This window comes from Myotis daubentonii, chromosome 17 (genome assembly GCF_963259705.1).
Source record: "Myotis daubentonii chromosome 17, mMyoDau2.1, whole genome shotgun sequence".
Lineage (NCBI taxonomy): Eukaryota > Metazoa > Chordata > Mammalia > Chiroptera > Vespertilionidae > Myotis > Myotis daubentonii.
This window is the reverse complement of record NC_081856.1, coordinates 26357134-26384067: the sequence shown is the minus strand read 5'-3', so window position 1 is coordinate 26384067 and position 26934 is coordinate 26357134. Positions and strand designations below refer to the sequence as shown.

General features: G+C 39.1%; 1 long non-coding RNA gene across 1 annotated transcript in view; it reads left to right on the top strand.

Annotated features, from left to right (window-relative positions):
* The first annotated feature begins 1108 nt into the window (after positions 1-1108).
* The window catches only part of LOC132219555 (uncharacterized), a 77426-nt gene continuing 51600 nt past the window's right edge, over positions 1109-26934 (top strand). Inside the window, exons 1-3 of the long non-coding RNA XR_009449512.1 lie at positions 1109-1171; positions 3606-3691; positions 11864-11939. This is a non-coding gene — a long non-coding RNA (uncharacterized LOC132219555). The remainder of the gene's footprint in view (positions 1172-3605; positions 3692-11863; positions 11940-26934) is intronic.

The following is a 26934-nucleotide window of genomic DNA, read 5'->3' as shown; positions in this document are numbered from 1 at the left end:
CTGCCATTTGACTTTATGGTAAATCCCACAGAGTTCTTAGTAAAGCCACATAAACTCTGCCTTCTTACATATTTTCACTTTTATAACTTGTGTTTCTTTTGTCTGGCTTCTTTCAGATTTGTAATGATGCATATATTTATAATATAATACCATCTTATATTTAAAAATAGCTTTTAAGTCAAGCTTTTAGTCTTTTTATCAATATATAATTTTTTTCTTTTTTTGTTGTTGCTAATCCTCACTTGAGGATATTTTTTCCACTGATTTTTAGAAAGAGTAGAAGGGAGGGAGGGGGAGACACAGGGGGAGAAACATCAATGTGAGAGAGACACTGGATTTTATTGTGAGTTACAAAGTGCTCTGAGCCTAGCAAATACCATGTAATGCAATATGAAGGAGAAAACCCTATTCCACAAAATTATTTTCTCTCTGCATTGCCTAAATATAGTATAAACAATATTTACAGATGTGAATAATGATTATTTCAAAGATTAGGAGGAAATGGTTATCTTGCTTTAATAAAAGAAGAGGAAAGAGAAAGTCGGGGGAGGGGTCAACACATCCTTCTGCGAGTGATGGGTCCCACAATGGTGTTGTCAGCGGTGGTCAAGGGGGTCTCTGTCTAGAGACAGTACTCTGTGACCCCAGTTCTTGTCTCGCTTGTAGGAATGAATTCATACAATAGACTACAAATGTCAGCAAAAACAAGTGAGGGTTTCTTTGTAGAAAAGAAATACACTCAGATAGGATCTGAGCAGGCAACTCAGCTGGCCAAACCGAGTGCCCCGCTTGGGTGGGGTTTGGGACATTTATATCCTAGACTGGAGTGCTCCTCAGTAAGTCTCCCCCTTCCTTATTTCTAAAGGAACAAAAAGTGTCTTTAATTTATAAGGCTCCTTCATCTAGGTATTTTGCCATCAGATCACGTCCCAGAGGCTCTGAATCTTTCTTGCCTGCATAGAGCCTGATGCCTCCATTGTCTATTTTCAGTTTGTCACGTCTCACACTTACTTCCTCCAAGCCCCAGCTGCCTCTCCAGCCTCTCCCAACTCATATCTTTCTTTCTGCCTGCTCGAACAGTGCGACTGTGTTGGAACCAGAGGGAAGTCTGCTGCATAGGATATTAGAAATCTGACAAATGACCCAGGAATTCCAGTTTCTGCTTCCACGTGTAAGGAGCTTGGAAGTCACCATTTTCTCATAACAAGTAAAAAGTTACTGAACAAACTGCACAATAAATAATATGTCTTAGATCTGTAAGAGAAGTAAGGTCATAAGACAAAGAGCTGCCCCCCAAATTAGAAACCAACAAGCAAAATCAGAGAATTGCAACTTCCTAGAGCATAAAGTCGGGAGCTGAAATCTTCACGGGAACCCAGGCCAGGGTAGGAAGTGTTAAACTGTAACGGATGAATTGCTGGAGGCCCAGAGTAGACAAGTTTGATAGTTAAAAACTTCAAGGGGACCCGGTCATTAGGAGCCCCACACTTCTGTGAGTTTTACCTCTAGGAGTTCTACCGGTTCTCACAGTAGATATTGTCGGGGTTGTGGTGGGGGGTTCTCTTAACTGCACTAGGAAGAGGGGAAGGAGTCATTTTTGCAATATGCCAGAGCACTCTGTTCTTCTTAGCAAGGCCGACCCTCGGGAGAAACTCTAACCAGAGCCTACCTGTTGGGTTTTATTGGAACCTCTCTGACCTGACAGAAAGGGAAGTTCCTAGTAGTCAGTGCTGCCATCCTGTCCCACCTAAAGGGATGAGAGGACAACTAAGAAACACTTGTGAGGTTCACTCACTTAAAAAATGGGCCAACGACTTTAACAGACACCTCACTAGAGAAGACATACAGATCGCTGATAGATACATGAAACGATGCTCCGAGTCTTATGTAATCAGGCAAACGCAAATGAAAACAATAAGATACCACTATCCACCTATTAGAATGAACAAACACTAACAAGACCAGATGCAGGAGGAGATGTGAGCTCCCATTGCTGGTGGGAATGCTAAATGGCGCAGCCACTTTGGAAGGCAGTTGGCAGTTTCTTACAGAACGAAACACGCTTACCACGCAATCCAGCCATCGCGGCCCTGACGGTCAACCAAAGGAGTTGAAAACTGACATCCATACAAAAACCTACACGTGGATGTTTATGGAAGCTTTATTTGTAATTGCCAAAACTTGGAAGCAACCAAGATGTTCTTCAGTAGGTGAATTAATAAACAAACTGGTACATCTAGACAGTGGAATATTATTCAGCACTAAAAAGAAATGAATTATCAAACCATAAAAAGACAAAGAGGAAACTTCAATGTATATTACTAAGTGAAGCCTTATTATTAATTGGCAATTCATACTATTAATCTGAAAGGCTATATACTATATGATTCCAACTATATGACATTTCACAAAAGTCGGTTTCAAGTCTATGAAGACACAGAAAAGATCAGTGATTACCAGGCATTAAGAAAGAGGAAGGGATGAATCGACAGAACACAGAGGATTTTCAGGGCAATGAAATTACTCTGTTATACTACATTGCTGCTTAGATGTCATTATACATTTGTCTATATCCAAGAGTTAACCCTAGTTAACCCTATAGTTAACCCTATAGTTAACCCTATAAAACACCAGGAGTTAACCCTAATGTAAACTATGGACTTTGGGTGATGATATGTCAATGTAAGTTCATCAGTTGTGACACACGTAACCATCTGGTGGGGGATGTCGATCCTGGGAGAGACAGTTTATGTGTGAAGGGAGGGAGTATATGGGACATCTCTGTACCTTACTCTCCATTTTCCTACGATATTAAAACTGCTATTAAAAAAGTCTTTAGCCGAAACCGGTTTGGCTCAGTGGATAGAGCGTCAGCCTGCGGACTGAAGGGTCCTGGGTTCGATTCCGGTCAAGGGCATGTACCTGGGTTGCGGGCACATCCCCAGTGGGAGATGTGCAGGAGGCAGCTGATTGATGTTTCTCTCTCATCGATGTTTCTAACTCTCTATCTCTCTCCCTTCCTCTCTGTAAAAAATCAATAAAATATATTTTTTTTAAAAAAAGTCTTTAAAATAATGACCTGAATTTGGTATGTTTACCTTTAAAAGTACTAATTTTAATCACAGTAGCTTTTTGAAGGGAGTTTGGAAGGGTTGCGTGAAACAGGGTAAAGAAGCATGGCCTCAGATTTCATCCCAAGCGGGTGTGACTTGCTATCTTAACCCAGGCAGATAAAAAGTAACAAAAGCAAGAGATGTGGAGGAAAATGTGATCAGAGGAACGTTTGGAATCACTTCTCAGACATTTGGGTATGCGGCAAAGACCAGAATTGTCTAAGAAAATTTATTTTGCAACATTCTGCCAAATCCCAAATGCCAGAGAGTCTTGGCAGACGCCTTGAAATTTCAGTCTAGCTGCTCGACATCATTTTCCAAAGGCTGGGCTTGGTGATGTTACATGCACCAGTGTTGACAGGAAGCAAAACTGCTCAGATGCCACCCTACTTTAGAAAAATGTCAATAACCAAATATGCTTTGAATTCTATTATGAAAGGATTCTTGTTTATAATGCCTCCCCCCCCCCCAATTGTTTTTGTCATTTTATAGTTTCATGTTGAGGGCATAGTGCTATAATTCAAGTTCCTTTTCTGTGACCTGGCCTATGTTTGAAGAGAGAAATGAAGCTAAACAAGGTACTGCTCAGTATTGCATATCAATTATTACATTTGAATGGATACATGTAGCATCTAACTAATAGATCAAAGTCTTTAACACTGTGCATTTCGCTCTTCTATATTTCTTATGGACAGTGAAATGAAGGTAATTTCTCTACTTAGTGTAATAGATCTTCATGTAAATGAAACTCATGATCAGGTTAGGGGTTAAAAATCTAAACAATGTAGCAAATTGCATTTCTTACATTGGAATAATCTTTGTAATTAATTTATAGTTGGGGTGACATTGGTTCATGGGGTCATATAGGTTTCAGGTGTACATTTCTATGTAAATAATATATATATTGCATTGTGTGCCCACCACTCAAAGTCAAATCATCTTCTGCCACCACACGTTTAGCCCCTTACCCTTAACTCACCCGCCTCCCTTGCATCTGGTAACCACCATGCTGTTTGTTGTCTGTCTGTATCATACATAGAGCAACTTGTTTTTGCTGCTACATTACATAATTTCCCCCCCATCTTTTCCAAACTTCAGTTCAAAGCCCCTGTAATGAAATGAAATAACAGAGTGCATCACCCATAGTATTATTTTATACAAACTTTGTTCATTGATGGGTGTGTGTGAGTAGGATTGCAATATAAAATGGATTCTTATTGTTGTCATAGTAAAAAAAAACAAAACGTTTGAAAGTCCTGTTATCGTATTTGCCAGAAATACCAGTAAGGCTTTAAGGAAGGATATACACAACCAAAGGTTTGTAACATGATCCAATGGGTTGCGAGAAGAAAATATTAGAACCTCTATTTCTCTTTCTTGTTTTTAGTGTAAAAATTAGGAAAGGGATATTTTGTATCTGTGTTTCAGAAAATATACAAGGATCGAAGAAATTAGGCATTTTATTATGTACTTTCAATTAAATGAACTTGCACAAAATGGACAGGCCCCTAAAAAAGATCCTGCCAAGAAACCAAGGACTTCAAGATAGGGAGAGCAGGCACAGTGAGAAATAGCTGTGTTGGCAGTCCTCCTGCACCTGGTGTTTCCTGACCATGTTATAGTTAAAAACAAATGGAAATTTGCCAAGAAGTCATGCAAAACTAAACACACACACACACACACACAAAATTATCAAGAAGACTTCTCATAATATAAATTTGCACTCACTACCATCTTTAACAATAAAATTTTTCTTGAATCATGTATAATACCTTCAGCTATTAGCAAAAAGTAGCATGTAGCCATGGCATAAAGATGTGCAAGGTATTTAAAAATTAACAAATATTTTATTTTTAAAAGCCTACATGTTTTTACCAAGTTTAAATTATTTAATGCATGATTCCTATTTTATAAAACTTCATCAAATGTTATGCTAAAGGTTTAAAGTCTGAGGTTTTTCACTAATAGCAGAAGACAAAAAGGCACAGAGTGTTGGAGAACCATTCGCTTTTCCTATTGTAGCAACTAAAAGAGGCTAAGGCAACAAATGGACAACATGAAGACAAACTGAAATGTATTCTTTTGTGAGCAAATACTCCTGTTACTGGAATACACATAGAAAATAGTGGTTAAAATGGGGAAAAAACATATTAGAATAAATTACACAGCTTTGAACAAATGCTAACTATATCATTAGATGAAAGTATGCAAATGTTTCTAACATGTTATAGCAGTTTTATTCAATAGCCAGCAAAGCAATTATGAAATGCAAGAAATACCACTTTTTTTGTGGATCACTAAAGGAAAGAGGGAGCAGAGAAGATATACAAAGTGAATATATTATTAATAAAAATTGTATTTTGTGGAAAAGATGTGTAAGTGTAACCACTAATGAAAAGTTGTTTTGACCGGATTAAAAAAATATCAGGATAAGGTACAGAGCAAGAACCTCTCATAATATTCACTGAATTATTCATTGTAGCAAAGAAGCTGAAACCAGGAATATACAAAGTCCTACAAGACAACATCTGTATCTATATGTGTATAGGTAAATTACAAAATATGGTCTTTAAAACATGGTAGAATATTTATAACATTTTGTAATGAAACATGGAGTGATCACTAAATATTTTAAACACACAATTTACTTATTTAATGGCAAAGTACTAAAAAGTTATTCAACTTAAGGAATTACTTTTTTCTTTTATAAAAAATGAAATTCTGCTCTAGCTCATTTGGCTCAGTAGATAGAGCATTGGCCTGTGGACCAAAGGGTCCTGGGTTCGATTCCGGTCAGGAGCACGTACCTTTGTTGCAGTCTCCTCCCTGGCCCAGGCCCTGGTCAGGGCTTGTGCAGGAGGCAACCGATCAGTGTGTTTCTCTCACATCGATGTTTCTCTCTGACTTTCCCTCTCTCTTGCACTCACTAAAAATCAATGGAAAAATATCCTCGGATGAGGATTAACCAAAAAAAAAATTAAATTCAAAATTTGTAGACATTTTCTATGTTATTGTTACTATTAGAAATTATTATGCTACCCAACATAAACTTTTAAAAAATTAATGCATTTAATTGCTCTCTAAAGATTAAAGTGACTTTTAAAAATGTATAAAATGTTATTACTTTTAAAAATAAATCTGTGTCATTAAAGACAATTTTGAAAATGGCTACCTGGAAATAAATCCCCATTATAGTGATAACAATATAGTGATAGTCCTTGACTGATGATGGGGGTTACACCTAGATAAATGATCATAAGTTGAAAATACTGTAAGTAAAAAATGCATTTAATACACCTAACTTACAGAACATCACAGCTTATCCTCGCCTGCCTTAAATATGCTCAGAACACAATATCCAAAAAACTGCTGGCAATGCAATGCACTGTGGAGTAGCCATTGTTCACCCTCATGATCACAAGCCTGGTTGGGAGCTGCCGCCCGCTGCTGGTCCCAGAATCACGAGAGAGAATGTACTGCCTGTTGCTTGCCCAGGAAAAGACCAATATTCAAAATGTGAAGTGGAGTTTCTACTAAATGCATATCACTTTTGCACTTTTTTTAGTAAAGTCAAAAAATCCTAAGTTGAACCATTGTAAGTTGGGGACTGTATGTATGTGCTACCTATAAAAATATTTGTGACTATAGACCTAAACATTTGGAAACAGCATTTTCTAACCACTAAAAAGACTCCAAATGAATAGTTTCCATAAATATTAATTCTATTGTTAAAATATAAAGTGAACACCTTCCCTGTTAGTTCTCAAGAACAACTGATTGACATAATTACTACCTGAATTTCAACAACAAAACTTTTGCAGCAGAAAAATGGCACTGAAGAGTAATTATTAAAATCCAGGAAGTGCAAACAATGATGCACTTCCTCCCTTTGGATTTACATATAGTTTTGTGGAGTATCTTTCTCAGTTATGAATAGGAAAACATTGGTTTTGAAAAATATAAGATATTGATCAATGTAAAAATTTATGACAGTGAACAAAATATAACTAACATGAAATAACATTTCTATGGTGTTCCAAATCTTGACATTCAGCAAATAGCCTGTGATTTTAAAATGACTGGAATCAAACCCACAACCTGCAACATTTTGGTGTATGGGATGACACTCCAACCAACTGAGCCACCCAGTCAGGGCTGTATTAGCATATTAATATTCCAATTTGGGTCTTGGGAAGATTCAGAAAAAAATGACAGTATGTACAGTCATAAAAGAAATACTTAATGAAGTAACTTAGTTCATAAATCCTCTCAATAAAGATTCCACCATTTAGGGGAAGCAAACAAGATGGACTTGTCCTATTTCAAGGAAAAATAACCTTAATAAAATACTTCCCAATACAAATTCTGGATCCAGGAAATAATACACATCTGTGAATAAGGCTTCTTTCTTAGTATTTACACTAGTAATGACCGTGACGTTGTTTCTCGTTCAGTTTATTGCTCTAAGTTCTTATGTGACATTCTGCTTTACTTGGCCAGTGGCCATACAGGGGTGCAGTGAGCATCTGGAACAGATAAAGACATCTTCCCTGCCTATTCGAGAAATAGGATCCTTCCTGTAAAATAAAAACTCAAGTTTTGCAACATAGAAGTACATTTTGGAAAAGGAGAGGTTAGTAGATATCCCAGAAGGCAGTTACTGCAAATGTAAATTCTCATGTCCCAGCATACTTAGCATGTAATTTATTTAACAAAGGCAATTTTAAAAATTTACTTGAAACTATCTATATATATGAAAGCCTAAGCACTGACCACCAGAGGACAGATGCTCAATGCACAGGATTGGGCTCCCTCCTGTTTAGATTGCGCCTGCGGGGATTGGGCCAAAACCAGCTATCCAACATCCTCCAGGGGGCCCAGGATTGCGAGAGGACGCAGGCCAGCCTGAGGGACCCCACCAGTGTACGAATTCATGCACCAGGCCTCTAGTATTTTAATATGTACAGAAGAGTGACTTGAAAAAAATAAGTCTTTACATGTATTTCATTAATATTTTAAGTGAAGATTTTAAAAATTGGTAGGGTTTTTCTTTTTTTCATTTCTTTGTTAATGGTTCCTAAATATTAATATTGGGACTGACGTTGTAGTAAACCTATAAAGTGTATGTTGCTTTACTGAAATGCCAGGTCTTAAAACATTACTAACTACATGAAGTACTTGTAATCACAGTTATTTCTCTTTCTGTTTTTTTTTAATATATTTTATTTATTTATTTATTTAACAGAGAGGAAGGGAGAGGGATAGTTAGAAACATCGATGAGAGAGAAACATCAATTAGCTGCCTCCTGCATACCCTCTACTGGGGAAGTGCCCGCAACCAAGGTACATGCCCTTGACTGGAATCGAACCCAGAACCCTTCAGTCCTCAGGCCGACGCTCTATCCACTGAACCAAACCGGTCAGGGCCACAGTTATTCTCTTTGAAAAATTAGGTCAACAACTTAAAATACAGTAGACAGTATATCTTAATGCAATACAAAATTCACAATGGGGAAAAAAGTAAAAACATATAGATGTGCTGATATAAAAATAAAATCCAAAATTCTTTAAAAAGCATATATATAGAAAAATTGAGAATTAAATAAAACTTCATGTGAAAATACTTGTTAATATTGAGAAAAAAATATAAGAAATATAAAACTGCTAATTACATCAATTTTAATCATACATTTGGGATCTGGGGAAAGGATGACTGGGACTCTGTGGGCTGAACTTTATTGCAGACTGTCAGGACTTTATTAATTTCACTCCTACATCCCCACCTTAAAGAGGAACCATGATGACATGTAAGGTCTCAGTTATAACATCAATTAAGACCCTTTGTCAAGTAGTACTCAAAATACTTGGGTGTTCACCTTTCCTCAGTATATATCACCCAACTAAATGGCCCTGCGTCTCTTTGGGACAGAGTGGGAGAATCATTGGAGTATGTACTTTTGTGGTCTTCTGGGGTCCTTCTTCCTAGGAACCTGGACTCTTCTTTAATCAATGATTCCAAATCTGAAAGCCTGCTCAGGTCTTAGAAATACACAGGGGATTGTGACATTTTATCGGGGATAACTGCCCTCAGTCTTCTTACTTTTTCTGACTATAGATGCCAAGTAGCATGCTTGGTGGCTCTCCTATTTTTTGATCATAGGTGTATCATTCTCCGTGAAGCAGGTCTATAGCTCCTCGTGGGCCAAGCCCCACTGGATGCCCCTCTCACCATCCTAGTCATAGTAATTGTGGCCTGCTGGCTTCTGGGGGTCCAGTGCTACCCCCAGGCCTTTATAACTTTGGAGACTATAATGGCATAATGAGCCCAGTCTGGGACTGCCTCTCTTTTGGTCAGCCTGGCTGCAGAGGAGCCACCACTGATCTACTTAGTAATGTGGGTGCCCCCCTCACCAGCATGGCTTTGGTGAATGATGTATCCTCTGGACCAGGGGTCCTCAAACTTTTTAAACAGGGGGCCAGTTCACTGTCCCTCAGACCGTTGGAGGGCCAGACTATAGTTTAAAAAAAAAAACTATGAACAAATCCCTATGCACACTGCACATATCTTATTTTGAAGTAAAAAAACAAAACGGGAACAAATACAATATTTGTATTTGCATGTGGCCCGCGGGCTGTAGTTTGAGGACCCCTGCCTGGACCCTCTCATGGAATGTAATCCCCTGGTGTGTCTTCTGGCTGCGCAGAAAATATTCATTCCAGCTCACCCACCTCCCTAAGGTTTTCCATTCCTTCCTCCACCACTGACAAGGCACCTCAGGCATTTCTGCTTTGCTTGGCATTGGCTGACATCTTTTCCAGGCTTCTAGGACCACTATAGCAGTTGCCAGGTATTAAGTCTCATTTCCAAAAACGTGTGTTCACCTTTAAAATATTTGCTAACCCACAAACTCATTCCTGTAATACCAGCAATTTCCTAAGTGAAAACAACTTTTTATTCACCCCTGTAAAATAGTAGGTTGTTAGAAACAACAGGGGAAAAACCCAAAGCCACAACAGTAATTTCAAAGGCATCATTTGTAATGTTCCCTCAAATTACCTTGTCAAGCTCTTAGACTGATCTGCCTTTGACATAACAGAAGTTAAATACTTAGTATGGTTTGAAACGGAAACAAAACCATTAATTCCTTGCCTCTTTGTATTTTATAAATGTGTACAGCATGCATGTCAAATTCAAAGGCTAACACGGGCCAAATAAACGAGGCATGCGGCTGGTGGGCTGTGAGTTTGACATGCTTGGTTCCACTGCAAAATACAAGTCAAATGCTTGTGTTTGTCTCATGCAGAGCAGCAAGTTAAAAGTGAACAGTCAGGAAGCTGGGTCTGGCTACTTGCATTATATCATTTGAGCAACCAAGAATGCTCTTCCCAAAGGGGCTGCAGAGCCAGGACTACTTGCCTCCTATAGAGACGGGCAGGATCACTGCAAGTGTCAAAAGATCCATTTCCCAGCTTCACCACTTAGTATGTGCGTGAGCTTGGGCAAGTCATTTACCCGCATTGAACTTTACATTCTTTACCTGTGACGGAGTGGTAAAAATACCTGCCTTTTGGCGTGTGTATGATCACGTTAGGGGAAGGGTAAATAATTCAGTATGACTAGATCTTGGAGTGTGTTCAGGGGCCTGGAAAGCAAGGAAGCTGGAACAGAGGGCAGAGTTCGGCAGATGAAAGGCACAGATGGGACCTAGGACTGTATTCTGCGGGATTTGAATTAGAAGTTTGTGCTGAACTGTATATTTTTGTTTCAGACCTAAATCTTAATTAAGTTTTTTATGTCTTCATGTCCCCAAGCAAACAGCATCTTCGGGTGTCTTTTAGGAAAGTCACAGCTTTTATTTAATTAGGACTGTTTCAATTAGAGTATGTCACCTCTTATGAAGAAGGCAACAAACAGTTGATAAAATTCCAACTATCACCCCCTCCCCCCAAAAAAAACACCCATGAGGAAGCAAAAACTTAAACAAATGTAGTCAAAAATAAAAATAGTAACACTGGGACCAATAATACATAAAATACATGTGATCAAATTCATCACCTGCATCAACAGAAGTCCACAATTTACATTTTGCAATCTAGACCTGCCCTGTACAGTATAATAGCTACTAGTGACAAACTCTTGAAACATGGCTAGTGCAAATTGAGAGGTGCTCTACTTGTAACACATGCCACAGATTTCAAGCACTTAGTACAAAGAAGTAATATTTTTTTATTGATTACAAGCTGAATGATATTTTAGAGTAGTATTGTATAAAACGTATTGTTAGAATTTCACTTTTTTCTTGTACCTTTTATTTTTTTGTTACTCCTCACCCAAGGATATTTTTCCCATTGATTTTTAGAGAGTGGAAGGAAGGAAAGGAGGGAGGGGAAGAGAGAGAGAGAGAGACAGAGAGAGAGAGGCAGAGAGAGAGAGAGAGAGAGAGAGAGAGAGAGAGAGGCAGAGAGAGAGAGAGAGAGAGAGAGAGAGAGAGAGAGAGAGAGAGAAACATTGATGTGAGAGAGAGACATGGATTGGATGCCTCCCGCATGCCCAGGGCAGGGGATTGAACCTGCAACTCTAACTACAGTGCACCACCAGCCAGGGCTCTTTTACCTTTTTAACGGGGCTACTAGAAAATTAAAACTGCATATGTAGCACACCTTCCATTTTGATAGAAAAGCATTGTTAAGTATTCTATAGCAGTATTAGAAGCAGAAGCAGCATCTCAGTACCATTATTCTCTTTTCAGGTAATTTCTGAAGAATGATTATAGATGCGTGAAAACAGAGGTTATGCTCATCTTTATATTTCCTGGAGCAAGCGCAGTATGTATCAAAGGTCATGGGTGCAACTATTTTTTTTAAGTTGGGAAATCACAATGATGGTCCTACCAAAACCTGAGCCTCTAGCTGACCTTTGTCATTGGCTGTGATCAGTCTTTGTGCTCTGGGTTGGTCCTCAAAGCCTCTCTTCAGAGAGCACAGGTGTATGAGAGAGCAGTGTGAACAGCTGGGAGGAAAGGAGCCGCCATAAACAAAGTGGGTCCGCACAGCAGTGACGCCGCAGATGGAGAAAGCTGAGACTGCCATCAAGTAAAAATTCAAATCATTTGCATTCTCTAGTGTTTGTGCTTCACTTTTCCTTATCTATTTTGGAGAACAGAAAATATATAAGGGCCGAGCCCAGGTTCCATATGGGCAGGAATTTGACAGGTCTTTTTCAGAGAGAAAGGGAGCGAGGGAGAGGGAAACACCAATAATGTGAGAGAATCATTGATCTGCTGCCTCCCATACGTACCCCCCCCCGCTCCCCCTGCCGCCTCACTGGGGATTGAGCCCACAACCTGGGCATGTGCCCTTGATCGGAATTGAACCCGGGGCCCTTCAGTCACAGGCCAACACTCCAGCCAAGGCCAGATCCTTTTCAATGATAAAACTTTTAGCGTGATTTGGCTTGCTCTTTTACAATTGTGTTAATGACATGTGCTACCATGCAAGGTTCTTATTTTTTTAAAATATTTTAATTGCTAAGTTACAGCATTAAAGGTTTTATATGTGTTGGGAAATATACCTCTTGTGGTTTTTATTAGATTATCTGTAAATTGCAGAATTGTTTATAATTGGAGGAGAACAGCAGGTTGCCTATGGAAATCAAGCTTCAAAGTCATCCCATATCAACCCATTTTTTCACCATTGTGAGCATGCAAGAGATCATTACTATTGTTCCAAATTTGCTGTTATGTGTTCGGAACATATAATCCCCAAAAGGTAATAAACTGAGTTTCTGGAAATGCTTTTTGACAAAAGTATCTGTCACTTTGGTTGACCTGCTAAAAATGAAAAGAATAGTTTAAGTATCTGAGATGCTGAAGATAATCCTCTGGTCACATCAAAATCTCTGTGCAAATCCCTCAGCTGTAAGCAGATTAGATCCTGATTCATTTGTCCTGGCAATAAAGAAAAAAACAAGGGGAAAACTCTCCTTAAAGGTTTACTTGCCCGCACCTAAGAATATCTTGTTGTTTTTCTTTGTAAGAACAGAAAGAAAATCTCTTTATCTTTTGTTAAGTGTTGAAGCTGGTAGGATCATGAAACAAACAGCAAACATTAATCGGCAGGCCCGCCTACCAATTTCACCGTCATCTTCCTGTGAGGGATGTAAGTGGTGGGCCAGTTGGTAAATTAATTTGAAAGTGATTTTAAAGAATGCACTCACTGGCTGGTGGATCTCCATAGCAGGCAGACACTCAGGGTTAGAACTTTGTAATTAGCTGCTGGCACAGGACCCTCAGTGATGATTCAAAGCTACATTAAGAGAGAGCTACTGGAGTAATAATAATAATTCAACCCTGAAGGTTCGCACAGCTGGCGTGTCAATTTGGCATTGCTGGTCTCCTGAGCTATTAAGTACGTTGGAATTTCTCATGACAAACAGAGAGAGGGCCTCCCTGCACGGCTCATTCAGGTCTGAAGAGTTTACTAATAATCACACTCCGGGTTCTGTGCCTGCCCCACAGGAGCTACAGCTAATTATCAGGAAAGCCCTTTGCAGCGAATACGCTCAGAGTCAGAATTTCAAAGTACAGGCTTCAATGTGATGGAATGTCAGGAATATTCAATATCAGCCTAATAATACCAGGCATCAACTAATGTAGATGTATGCATATATATTTAGGTATATGATCATTCCCTCACGCCAACAAAAGATTTCTTTTCAGTTTTTTTTGTTTGTTTGTGTGTTTGTTTGCTTTTTGTCTCCTCAACTAATTTACACAAGGGGCTCTTGTCTTCAAAGTGACATTATTGATACTATAATTTCCAACAAAAATCACCATTTTTAGCAGTTGTGTTTTGCGAATATGCCCTTGCTGATTTGATCTTCCTCTGACATTTAAAAAAAAAAAAAAAAGTAGGATAATCTAGATCAGCGGTTCTCAACCTGTGGGTCGCTAACCTGTGGGTCGCGACCCCTTTGGGGGTTGAATGACCCTTTCACAGGGGTTGCCTAAGACCATCGGAAAACACATATATAGTTACATATTGTTTTTGTGATTAATCACTATGCTTTAATTATGTCCAATTTGTAACAATGAAAATACATCCTGCATATCAGATATTTATTCATAACAGTAGCAAAATTACAGTTATGAAGTAGCAACGACAATAATTTTATGGTTGGGGGTCACCACAACATGAGGAACTGTATTAAAGGGTCGCGGCAGTAGGAAGGTTGAGAACCACTGATCTAGATGATTATCTGGAGGGGGTCTGGAGACACCCAGGCATTTGCTCAACGTGGTTGGGAAGTTGTGCAGGGGACTTGCATGGGATTTCCTGGTTCCCAACCTACTGTGTAGCACACATTGCAACAGGGCCACAGAGAAAATGAAACAAGAGCATTTAAACTGAGGGTTATATCAGTGTGTCCACAAAGAGGACACTATTAAACCACAAATGTCAGGAAGCCCAATGTGACCTGGCCCAATATTGACTTGCACCTCTCTGGGGACCATATCCTAATGGTTTGTGTTGCTCCAGTGACATTCTAGAATGGAGGATATGTTCAGAGTTGCTTCAGCTACAGCATTTCATTGCCTCCAAAATAGAATATGCCCATCTGGGAACACTAGTGTTATGAAAAGCAAAGGACCAAGCGGAGAAGGAGACTATAGCCACAGGGTTCTTGACGGAGGCATTCCAATGCTTCCAGGCGTACCATTGGACAGTCATAAAGGCAGTTTGTGTCTTGCTGTTGTTGTTGTTGTTAATTCTCACCTGAGGATATTTTTCCATTAATTTTTAGGGAGAGGGGAAGAGAGAGGAAAAGACAGAGAGAAACATCAATGTGAAAGAAACACATCGACTGGTTGCCTCCTGCTCAAGCCCTGACCAGGGTCTGGGCCAGGGAGGAGCCTGCAACCAGGGTATGTGCCCTTGACTGGAATCAAACCCGGGACCAGTTGGTCCCCAGGCTGATGCTCTATCCAGTGAGCCAAACTGGCTAGGACGGCAATTGATGTCTTAGCTATTAAGCAACTATGTTATCTTTTCCAGTCCTGTTCTCTTAGTCCTGTTCTTTGTTGGCATACAGCTGTCCTCAGTAATTCTTCTTTTGTTGTTGTTCTTAGTACTTCTTCAAAACCATTTTAGTTTATATAAAATAATTTCTTTTTTATTCCCAATTTTAGTAATTTAAGTGTTCTGTCATTTTTGTTTGGTGGATTGGGCTGTTCAGGCTACCATAACAAAATACCACAGGCTGGGTAACTTAAACAGCAGAAATTTATTTTCTCACAATTCTAAAGGTTGGAAGACTAAGATCAAGGTAAAGGCTGAATTGACTCCTGGTGAGAGCTCTCCTCCTGGCTTGTATATAATCACCTTCTACCTGTGTTCTCATATGGGCTTTTCTCACTCACTGAGCATGCAAAGAAAGGGAGCAAGCTCTCTGATATCTCTTTTTGTAAGGACACTGATCTTATTGATCTTGAACTTCTAGCCTCCAGAACTGTGAGAAATACATATTTCTTAATAATTAAGAGGTTTTAAGCCACCCACTTAACCTAGCTAAAATTGTGTCAATCCTGTTTATCTATTCAAAGAAAAAACTTTTGGTTTTGTTGCTTTTTATTGTTTGGTCTCACTCATCTTTGCACTCATTTATTCCATCTATGCTAAGGTTCTGGGAATATAGATAAAGAACTCATACTTTTTGCCCTCATGGAGTAAGCTGTCTTCTACATCCTTCTCAGAGTTTAGTGCAAACAAGTGTCTGCTTGGAAACTTACTTGAAAATGAATATTGCTAGATCATATATACATAAAATATATTTTATTATATCTAGACTCTGACCTAGTTCAGGTCCTAGCCCATCTGAGGATAATTAGGTAATTATTATGCTCTCATTTATGGACCATACACTGAGACTTATAACTCCAGTGAGTGAGTAAACTATACTAAGCTGTAACTATGATACATGCAGGAAGATCTCTGACAGAGGTATGCAGAGGCAGCTGGGAATTACAGAAGCACTAAGAAGAATCAATAGGACTTAGAGGTAAAATTGGGGGTGAGCAGAGAAGGCTATTAAAAGTAAATTATAATTGAGCTAGGTTTAAAAAACATAACTAAGGCTTATCCAGCTAAAAAGAATGGGAAGGGGAAGGGGAAGGCTTAGAGAGTTGGAGGCCATAATAAGATAGGAGAGGGAGGAGAGTGTCGTACATACAGGGAGTCTGACGTTGCTGGAGAGTGAAGTGGCATTTCTGTATGACCTACTTGGTTATGCCTTTTAAAATTCATACATCCTTGTTAAAAATCCTGGTCTAGGTCCAATTGGGTTGTCATCCTTTGAAGCAAATCTGTGTGGATTTAAGCTTTAATTTAGTTTGATTAGGTCAAGATACCATCACTGAGGCACTTCATTCTGGTAAAGATTTCTTACTAAGGAACCCAATTGCTTCATTAGATGAGTAGACTTGGCACATCAGTGAAATGGTTTTCAAGGTATGTGAGCAGCCAGATGATGGTGATTATATTAAACTTGACATCTATGCTAGTCAATTAATTAATGGCAAAAGCAAAAACAAGTGCCTTGAGTTGAAGGACATTATGTTTTCTGCCCTCTCAACCAGAAGAATATTATATGTACATGTGGACAGTAAATGAGAAATAGTGACACTGACAACCACTACATAAAACCAAAAATAAAATAAATACAGGAGAGATTTCTCAGTCTTCGATATGCTCATCAAAGACTGAGAGTAACTTCTGGTGGGTGCAAAATATTTTTTAAAAGTCTATTCTTTGCATTTATATTTATAGAAGAACCATTTTAAAACCAGATTCACTGGTTTGACTACTCCTTTCTTTGAGCACTTAGCATTATCCTGCTATTCCAGTTAGGGTTCTCTCTGCTCTAAAAATTTGGCCTGTAGAATTAATGTGAAAAAAAAAAAAAAAACACACCCAGAAAAGAAACAACACCACCCAGGATTATCAGTTTAGCAAATTCTCCTATTAGGTTCCCAGATATCCAAGGAGTCTTAAAAAATCATTTCCTTCATTTGTTATGAGGGTTGTTATTCAGAGCAAAAGGTGGGCCATGGAAAGAGTTAGTACAAAAAAAAGTGGTGTTGCAACACCAGATTAAGCCAAGAGCACAATGTGTTTTTTTCCCCTTGAGTCACAGAATGACTTCTCCAAGGAGTAGGATCTTATTCTTAGAATTTCAGTGATGGAGAAAATCCTTAGATGCCTTGTCAATCAGAGCATTCCCCCCCCCCCCACACCCCCGATTGATTCTGGCTTTAATCTTAAAATAATACAATGTTTTGAGGACCATGTAACTACTTGCTACTTAGAGTAGCATGGGCCCAGTGTAACAACTTGTGATGGAAATTACTTTCCATTTGGTCTACTCAGTGAAACTTCAGCGCTGGGCAAGTCAGTGAGCCTAGGGCAGTGATGGCGAGCCTTTTGAGCTCAGCGTGTTAGCATTTTGAAAAACCCTAACTTAACTCTGGTGCCGTGTCACATATAGAAATTTTTTGATATTTGCAACCATAGTAAAACAAAGACTTATATTTTTGATATTTATTTTACATATTTAAATGCCATTTAACAAAGAAAAATCAACCAAAAAAATGAGTTCGCGAGTCACCTCTGACACGCGTGTCATAGGTTCGCCATCACTGGCCTAGAGTTTCGTTTTCTGAAGCTCGTCACCAGTGCAGAAGGAGGCCCAGTGGCTGAGGGTGCAGGTTTAAGGCCAGCTATCCCTCCCAAACACACTCATCATGCTTTTGAGACAAAATACCAAAAAGTCAACCAATGTTTGGGGTTGATAATACCTTAAATTACTTAAATAGGTACATGCCACCCAATGAGCTCTTGCTGCTTAGGAATGTACTGCTAGTACTTTTAGTACTTTTACTTAAATGTCAAATGCAAAGTCTATATTGGGGGGCATTAGACCTTTCTAAATCTGTTTCCTCATCTGTCAAAAGAATGAGTTAAACAAATGGTCTCTTCTTTTCATTTCTAAAATTCTACAACTGATGTCACAATATATCCAAAAACTGCTCTAGTGAAAATAACAATTATTTAAGTTGTATTACTTATTGATCATTTACAGATGTATTCTCTGAATAGTAGGTTGGCAGGCACAAGGTCACTCCAAATGCTATGCTGTGTCTACCACCAACTACAATGCGGTGCACCTTAGAGCAGGATTTAATTTGCTAAATACATTTTCATTCAAATTAAAAAAGGTGACCCTTAAGAAATTGCTTTATCTCTTTGAAAACCTTGAACAATGCTCTTCGTTGCTCTGTTTCTAATTGTAGATCACTCCAAATGGGCCACTTAGTGAACACTTGTCCCCTGAACAAAAAATGATGGAGGAATGTTCAAGAGCCAGAAATCTCAGATGGTGTGAATAATTACAGGATCATTGTGAGCATCTGAACTAGATGCTGGGGTGTGCTCCCTTCGGCAGCACATATACTAAAAAATTAGATACTGGAGTTTTGTCAGCATTTTGCAAGCACTCTCTTTTTTCCTGCTTATATTTCTTTTGTTCTGCTCACAGAGACACTGTGAGAGACATGACTATTACCTCTTATCTATAAGGTAACTGAGGTCGAGGGACTTTAAATAACTTACATAGAGACACACAGATAGTGAGTGGTGCGGAGAGAAAGGGAACCCAAGTCTGTTTTACAGCAAAGTGGATAATCTCAGCTCAGCCTCTCTCAGGTTTACTTTTTTTAATAGAAGTGCAAAGTAAATACCAGGAAGCTGCTTTAGTAAAACTCACAGAAAGGTTACCTTTGTGATGGGGAAAAAAGTTGGCTTTTTATTGAAAATGACCCAGATTTCCCTTCTCAGGTTTTATTGACCACACTTGTTCTACTCAAAAGGACCGTATTTCTTTCCTTTCTTTAACCATATGTTTGCCAGACTATGGAACACTGCACACTTATCACCTCTGGCAGTCGGACGCTTACACACAGGGTTAGGACCCCCGTGGAGGCGTCACCTCTGGACGCAGCTGGAAACATGACATCTTTACAACATAGATCATCCCCATTTGCAATCTTATAGCTAATGTGAGTGCTGTAGCCTTCAGTAAGATTTAACCCCAAAGTTGTGGACCAAAGAACTTCATGCGTCATCAAATCACATGGTAAAATTGATGATTATGTCAAGGTCCTCGTTTGCTGTAGCTCAATCTTTCGCTTAAAATGAAAATAAACCAGGTCAAGAGGTCGCATGAAACTCAGTTTAGGTGTGCACCAATCAAGAGTGTTCTTAGCTTATGATAACGAGTGCCTCTGCTTCAGGGAGAGAAGCCGTTCCTTCCATGGTTACCGGCCACCCCGGGTGGGCCTGTGGCAGACACACCTGGGGTGCTTCAGGGTCCTCAACAGACATGGGAAAGAGGCTCAGCAAGAGGCAAGTGAGTGGTCCCTTTTCAGATTCCCTGACTTTTGATTCTATTTCCTTTCTTCTGAATTGTGGTTACATTTTTATGGACATTTAAATGTAGTATCTTAGGCAACATATTTTTTCAAGGAATCAGTTCATTTTCCTCCTTTTGATATTTTTTTTCAGCACAGACTACATATGTTTTTTTTTGGGGGGGGTATAGAATTCTGATTTGATGCGAGTGTTCTTTCAACGTTTTCAAAATGGTGTTCTGGTGATGTTTACCTTATTTATGTTTAGATATCCCCTATAAACCGTATTCTTGCTTATTTGGGCTCTGTCTTCTCCAGTATCTTTTACATTCACTTTAGGTTCTTTTCAGCCATTTAACATAACTCCATATATTTTTTACATTCAATATTAGTTTATAATAGTTTCAGGTATACATCATAGTGGTTAGGCATTTATATAATTTAAAAAGTGATCCCCTCAGTAAGTCTAGTACTCACCTGGTACCATACATAGTTATTACAATATTATTGACTATATTTCCATGCTGTACTTTACAACTCTGTGATTACGTTGTAAGTACCAATTTGTATTTCTTAATTTCTTCACCTTTTTAACCAAGCCCCCTCCTAACTAGCAGCCATCAGTTTGTTCTCTGTATCTATGAGTCTGTTCTGTTGTTGTTTTTTAAATATATTTTTATTGATTTCAGAGAGAAAGGGAGAGGGAGAGAGAGACAGAAGCATCAGTTGTGGGAGAGTATCATTGATCAGCTGCCTCCTGCATGCCCCATACTAGGGATCAAACCCAAAACCCGGGCATGTGCCCTGATCAGGAATTGCAAGGTGACCTCCTGGCTCATGGCTCAACCACTGAGCCATGCCAGCGGGGCATGCTGTTGTTCATTTATTTTGTTCTCTATGTTCCACATTTAAGTGAAAACATTGAAAACATGTGGTATTTGTCTTTCCCAGACTTTATAGGTTTTGATGACTGTGACTTGGTAAAGTCAACCGGTATCTTGCCTTAGGAAGACAGTGTTGTTTCCAGACCTTACCTCTTCCAACTCGCACTCAGTGTGCGCCCCACAGACCCTTCTCTTTCCTGGTTGAAAGCATCAGTCTTCCTCTGACCCTCCCTCTTATATGCCATCTGCTGAGGGTTCTCTCGTCCTCTCCTTTCCTTCCCTGCTCACTTACTGGCCAGTCATTGCAGTTCCGTCTCTTGGTTTGGGGCAGGAGCAGCACTTAGGAACACGGGTTTCATGGAGAGGTTGCCTTACTTCTAGTCCTAGCTCCTCCACACTGAACCACTCTATGCCACCTTTTTTTTTTTTAAATTTATAAAACAAACATGAAAATGGCACCAACCCCCTAGGGTTTTTGTGAAAATACACCTTGGAAGACACTTAGGACAATATCCAGCATTTAGCAGGGCTGGTTGTCATGATCACTGCCCTCAGTCACATCTGTGCTCAAGGTAAGAGTCAGAGACTACCCTGAACACTAACACAGAATCATGCAACTTGATCCTAACAGTAGAACGACCAGGAACAACCAGTCGCTATGATGTGCTCTGACCACCAGGGGCAGACGCTCAATGCAGGAGCTGCCCCCTGGTGGTCAGTGCACTTCCACAGGGGCAGCGCCACTCAGCCAGAAGCCAACTCATGGCTGGCCAGTGCAGTGGCAGTGGCAGGAGCCTCTCCCACCTCTGTGGCAGCGGTAAGGATGTCCATCTAATGGGACGGGCCCTAAGCCATTAGTTGGACATCCCCAGAGGGCTCCCAGGCTGCCAGAGGGATGTCTCACTGCCAGCTTAGGCTCGGTCCCCCAGGGAGCGGGCATAAGCCGTCAGTTGGACATCCCCTGAGGGGCCCTGGACTGCGAGAGGGCACAGGCTGGGCTGAGGGACCCCCACACTCCAAGTGCATGAATTTTCATGCACTAGGCCTCTAGTTTGAAATATAAAGCCGATAATTACTACCTACATCAGGAGCTATTCTGAGTGCTTGAGCTGCACCAACTTACATCCTCTTCACCTTCAGAAGGTGAATGAATTCTTCAACACTGCCACATTCTTTAGGAAATAGTTCACTGCTCCATTAATTGAAATAGAACTTCACTGGCTTAAGTGAGACCATACTTCTTAAAAAGGTAATTGTCTTCCTCCCTGATTCCTGGGATAATATTTTAAAATGACCTTGGGCTCCTTAGAAGCATGTCCAAGTCCTAAAAGGAAACTTCCTTGAAGCAAATGATCACCCTGTCCTGAGGGCCACTGATACTTCCAAATTCAAAAAGGAACTTCTCTCTTGAAGATGATATGTTGCCTCTGAAAAAGACCATTTGCACTTCGGAGCACAGTGCCTTTCCAGGTATATTATCATTGATTAGAATTAGTTGACTTCCCCCTGGCTGGTGTTTCTAAGTGGTTAGAGCACTGGCCCAAGCATCAAAGGGTCCGGGTTTGATTTCTGGTCAAGGGCACATACCAGGGGTATAGGTTCAATCCCCACAAATTGATGTGTCTCTCTCACATGGATATTCTGTTCTCTCTCTCTCTCACCCTTTCTCCCTTCCTTCCACTCTCTCTAAAAAAAAAAATCAATGGAAAAAATATCCTCAGGTGAGGATTAACAAAAATACAAACAAAAATAGAACTAGATGGCATCAAGGACAGCTAAAGAATGCACAATGAATAGTAGACTGACCAGCTTACCCCAATTTGTTAGATAAAACTGTGTAGGGCATAAACGTTATTTTCTTCTCCTTTCCCTATCTTGACAGACACCATTGTCTCCCTTCCCAGAAGTGACTTAGTTTATTCCCAGAAGCCCTGCCCTCCCACCCCTGTGTGAGAACCATAGGTGTAGATAATAAACGCAAATCATTCCCAAACCCTAGAAGGTCAATTAAAAGACACTACAGGACCCAGAGGGCACTGTCAGAATAGGGAGTCTCTAGCCAGGAAAGATTTGACAACATTCCTGTGGTGTTCTCTCTCTCTCTCTCTCACCTCTCTCTCTCTCTCTCTCTCTCTCTCTCTCTCTCTCTCTCTCTTTCTCTCTCTCTCAACCTCTCTCTCTCCTTTTCTCTCTGAAATCAATAAAAATATTTTAAAAATAAAATTTAAAAAATAAAACCTGTAAAATAAATACATAATTCAATCACTATTAATATCCCCTTTTGTAATGACCAAGCTCAGGTATAATCAAGTTAAATACCTTGCTCTGGATACTAAAATATGACTAGAATGTAAAATTCCCAAAGTTTGAATTCTGACAGTAAATCTAACCCTAACCCCAACTATAACTCTAACCCTAAGCCTAAATCTAAACACAATCTTAATCCTAACCTACTGTCTACAGAAAACTAACTCTTTTTTTCTCTCTATTGATTAAGGTATTACATAAGTGTCCTTATCCCCCCATTGACTCCTCCACCCCCCACTCATGCCCTCACCCCCTGGTGTCTCTGTCCATTGGTTAGGCTTATATGCATGCATATAAGTCCTTTGGTTGATCTCTCCCCCTTACCCCTCCCCTCCCCTACCTTCCCTCTGAGGTTTGACAGTCTGATCGATGCTTCTCTGCCTCTGGATCTGTTTTTGTTCATCAGTTTATGTAGTTCATTATATTCCACAAATGAGTGAGAGCATGTGATATTTAACTTTCTCTGACTAGCTTATTTCGCTTAGCATAATGCTCTCTAGTTCCATCCATGCTGTTGCAAATGGTAAGGATTCCTTCTTTTTTACTGCAGCATAGTATTCCATTGTGTAGATGTACCATAGATTTTTAATCCACTCATCTGCTGATGGGTGCTTAGGCTATTTCCAAATCTTAGCTATAGCTAACTCTTAATTACTATGCTATTATGAACTATTACATGTTCATCAATATTATCTGGGGACTAATGAAATCATTCAAAACAAAACAAAATGTATAGAAATTATTATCTTGTGAAAAATAAGATAATTTTATTAACTAGATTGATAAATTTAGTGAATGGTCACATATTATGGCTTTGGGCTAGTGAGTTAAAGAAGGTAGTTAAAAGGTGTAGTTTCCAATTATGCCTAAGTTCCATATAGTTTTAATGTAGAAAAATGCTCCATTAGGACTAGACTATAAAAACATTTTAAGGATACCAGAAATGGGATTTTTCATTTTTAGTTGCATTGGCATTCTTACAAAATACTCTTTTCTTGTAAGATTTATCTGTAAGACTTTATCTTGCCTCAAAGATTCTAGTAAATAGCAACTATATTTTATCATTGAAATAAAGTGCTGTCAAAATATTAAATTAGTTATACAACAACCCAGCTACCGAGGACACAAATATTAGGTCTGTTGCATTCTAAAGTTGGCAATGTACAAAGGAGGATGGAAAACATCAATATTGAAATGGATTTGCCATGAACTGAAAGCTCATTTAAAAAATGATAGACTTTTCCCCCTTGTGAGCCAAACACCAGCTGTAAGGTCAATGGAAATTAAATTTCACATTTAATTTTCTATTCAAAGATAGTAACAATGGACATAAAATTCCAGATCCACAAATAGGACAGGCAAATAAGGCAAGGAGATAATAGAAAAATGCATTTCCATAATATTGTCCATCTCCAGAATTTTGCTTCAAAAACATTTAGAATAGGTCCTTGTGAATCACATAGGTGTTTAATACCTACTTGTTGGTTAAAGGCATGAACTAAACTATCACAGCTGATCTGTATGTTTGAATAGGTCTGGAGGGAGACTTCAAGATATTGATGAGCTATATCATATCATTTGAGCTAAGCTGCCTCTTTCAGAGCATATGGAGAGGATAATACACTTTTTAAATGTTTGGTTTTTTCCCAACTGACAGAGAAATAAGTTATTTCACCTCAATAAAGAGTCTAAACATGTTAAAATTTCTTTTTGATAAAAAATTTCTCTTCAAAGTAAAATTTGCTTAGGAATAGTGATTGAACTCTAAATTTTGTAACTCTAGCCATCTATGTAAATTGACCAATTTATTTAAGTTGATCAAATTTCCTATAGAAAGGGGAGAAAGAACAATATATAGCATGTTGTGGTCTCCCCCAGAGTTTGTTCCCTTATAATAGTACAGGGTCACTACTGAGCATGTCTAGCTAAAGGTATTTCAGTGCTGAGTCAATTAATTTACCATTACTCTCTGTTCTTTTCTTCATGGGCTCAATAATAAACTTTATACCTAAAGTTAGGCTGGTTGCTTGATAGAATTATGTGATGGAATATATAACATATTATGTCGCTCTCTTGCTTAAATCCTTTCATTGGCCTCCTTTTTTCTCAGATTAACATCTTGGACCCTTCATAGTGACTTGTGAGACCCATAAGGGCCTTTCTGACAAGTTGTGCTACATCATCTGCTTTCACTCTCCTCCTCTATCACTAAGCTTCAGTCAGTGTTTTTTTGCTCATAATATTTGGTTCTTTTTCTTTTCACTTGTCACAATTTATCATATTTGTACATACGTTTTTTGTTCAGTGCCTTTTTTCCCACTTGATCAGGTCAATGAACAATTTAGGGTGTGTGCTTGTTAAATGAAGAAATGACCACTCACTTCAAAGACATTGGAAGGCATGGGGCAGAGGGGGGGGAGTAGAGACAAAACTATAAACATAAACCAGGGAATTATATAAAAGAAGAAATATCAATTATTCTCTGACTATATTGTAAACATTATGGCAGTTAAGGAAAATGAGTGATCTGAAGTGGAGTTTTTAGGGGAAGGTTTTGAGTGGAATTAAGCCTGAATAGATATAACAAAACTGGCGGGGTGAGGTGGTTTAGATGAGGAAATGGCATAGGCAATGGTTCAAAGTAACAATGAGAACTTCCTGTGAGGGTGCCACACCTTAAGTGAAGTACTCAAAGGAGGAGTTAATGGGGTTCAGGATTTGTGTACATCTTTACCTCATCCTACCTGTGCTGTGGTCCACATATTGAACAAAGGTGAGGGTTCAAGAGATTTAATACACTATCTTTTGTTTCTCAGTGCCTCACATGTTGCGAGTTCTATCATAGTTCAAGTTGTTGCTCAATATTTTGGAAATGAGAAGGAACAAATTCTTTTATTGCCCTTTTAATAAATATGAACATTTTAATGGGCTGTCAGCTTGGCTGTTCCTAAACTGAAGAGTTCTGCAATATGTGGCCACAAAGCAATGCAGGGTCTCATTTCTCTTTGGGTTATGGTTTTGGATAGACAAATTCTACCCCTCCCCCTTTTTTTCTCTCAATATATATTTTCTCTTTTTAACCTAGATTGTTCTGAGCGATCTCAGGGAATTTCTTCTGGGTTATTTTCATGTATATAACACCTCCTTGAGAATTACTAAAATGGTCATTCTAAAACATAGTTATTTGTTCTTCACCACCCCACCACCAAAAAAGCTTATGATCTTTAAAAAAAATCAAACTTCAATACAGCATCAATATGATAATGCAAAAATTATCTGAAATATAAATGAAAGCTATAAATCACTCTCTTACATCTGAAAAATAATAGATTAAAAAGTATCCTGCCCCCCCCCTCAAAAATTGGTACAAGAACATTTATTTTTCTTTGCTCCTCAAATTTGTCTTTTAGTTGTTGAAAGCAGATGAAATCTTTTATCACTATATTTAGACGTCAACCAGGCAGGTCGGTGCCATGGCAACTGCTGAACAAAGAAATGTGAGCAAGAGAGGCTCATGCATGCTCTCAGGAGGTACTTACTTAGTGCCACTCCAGCGAGATTAAAGATACTGCCTGGCCAAGGCTGCATGCCTGGCTGTTCTTCACTCTTGCAACAGGGGAAGCAGGCCATCTGAGCACCACTGTCACCCCATATCTCTGAAGTCCAAGAGGTGGCTGAAGGAGGCATGCAAATGAGCTTTGGGACCCTCACCTGAATCCAGGCCACTCCCTGGGCCCCTATAATGATGCCTTTACCTTAAAAAAATCCTATTCACCTTAAGCCCCAGATTATTCTAGATGCTCACTTTATAGTAAGATATGGATAACATAAGGTTACTCCTTTGTATCCCAACCTCTTCCTGCACACTTATTGCATGGTTAGGGCTCATGCAGTTAAACAGTTCCTATTAAGAACTTGCCTTTTGCCCAGTACTATTTTAGACACTAGAGATGGAGAAGGGAAATGCAAGGTAGGATCCTTATCTTCTCAGACCTTCAATTCACTAGGAGAGACACACGATAAAATAAAATAGTACGTAACAATAGTGCATATATAGTAGACATTTATTTTTATTTTTTTAAAATATATTTTATTGATTTTTTACAGAGAGGAAGAAGAGGGATAGAGAGTTAGAAACATCGATGAGAGAGAAACATTGATCAGCCG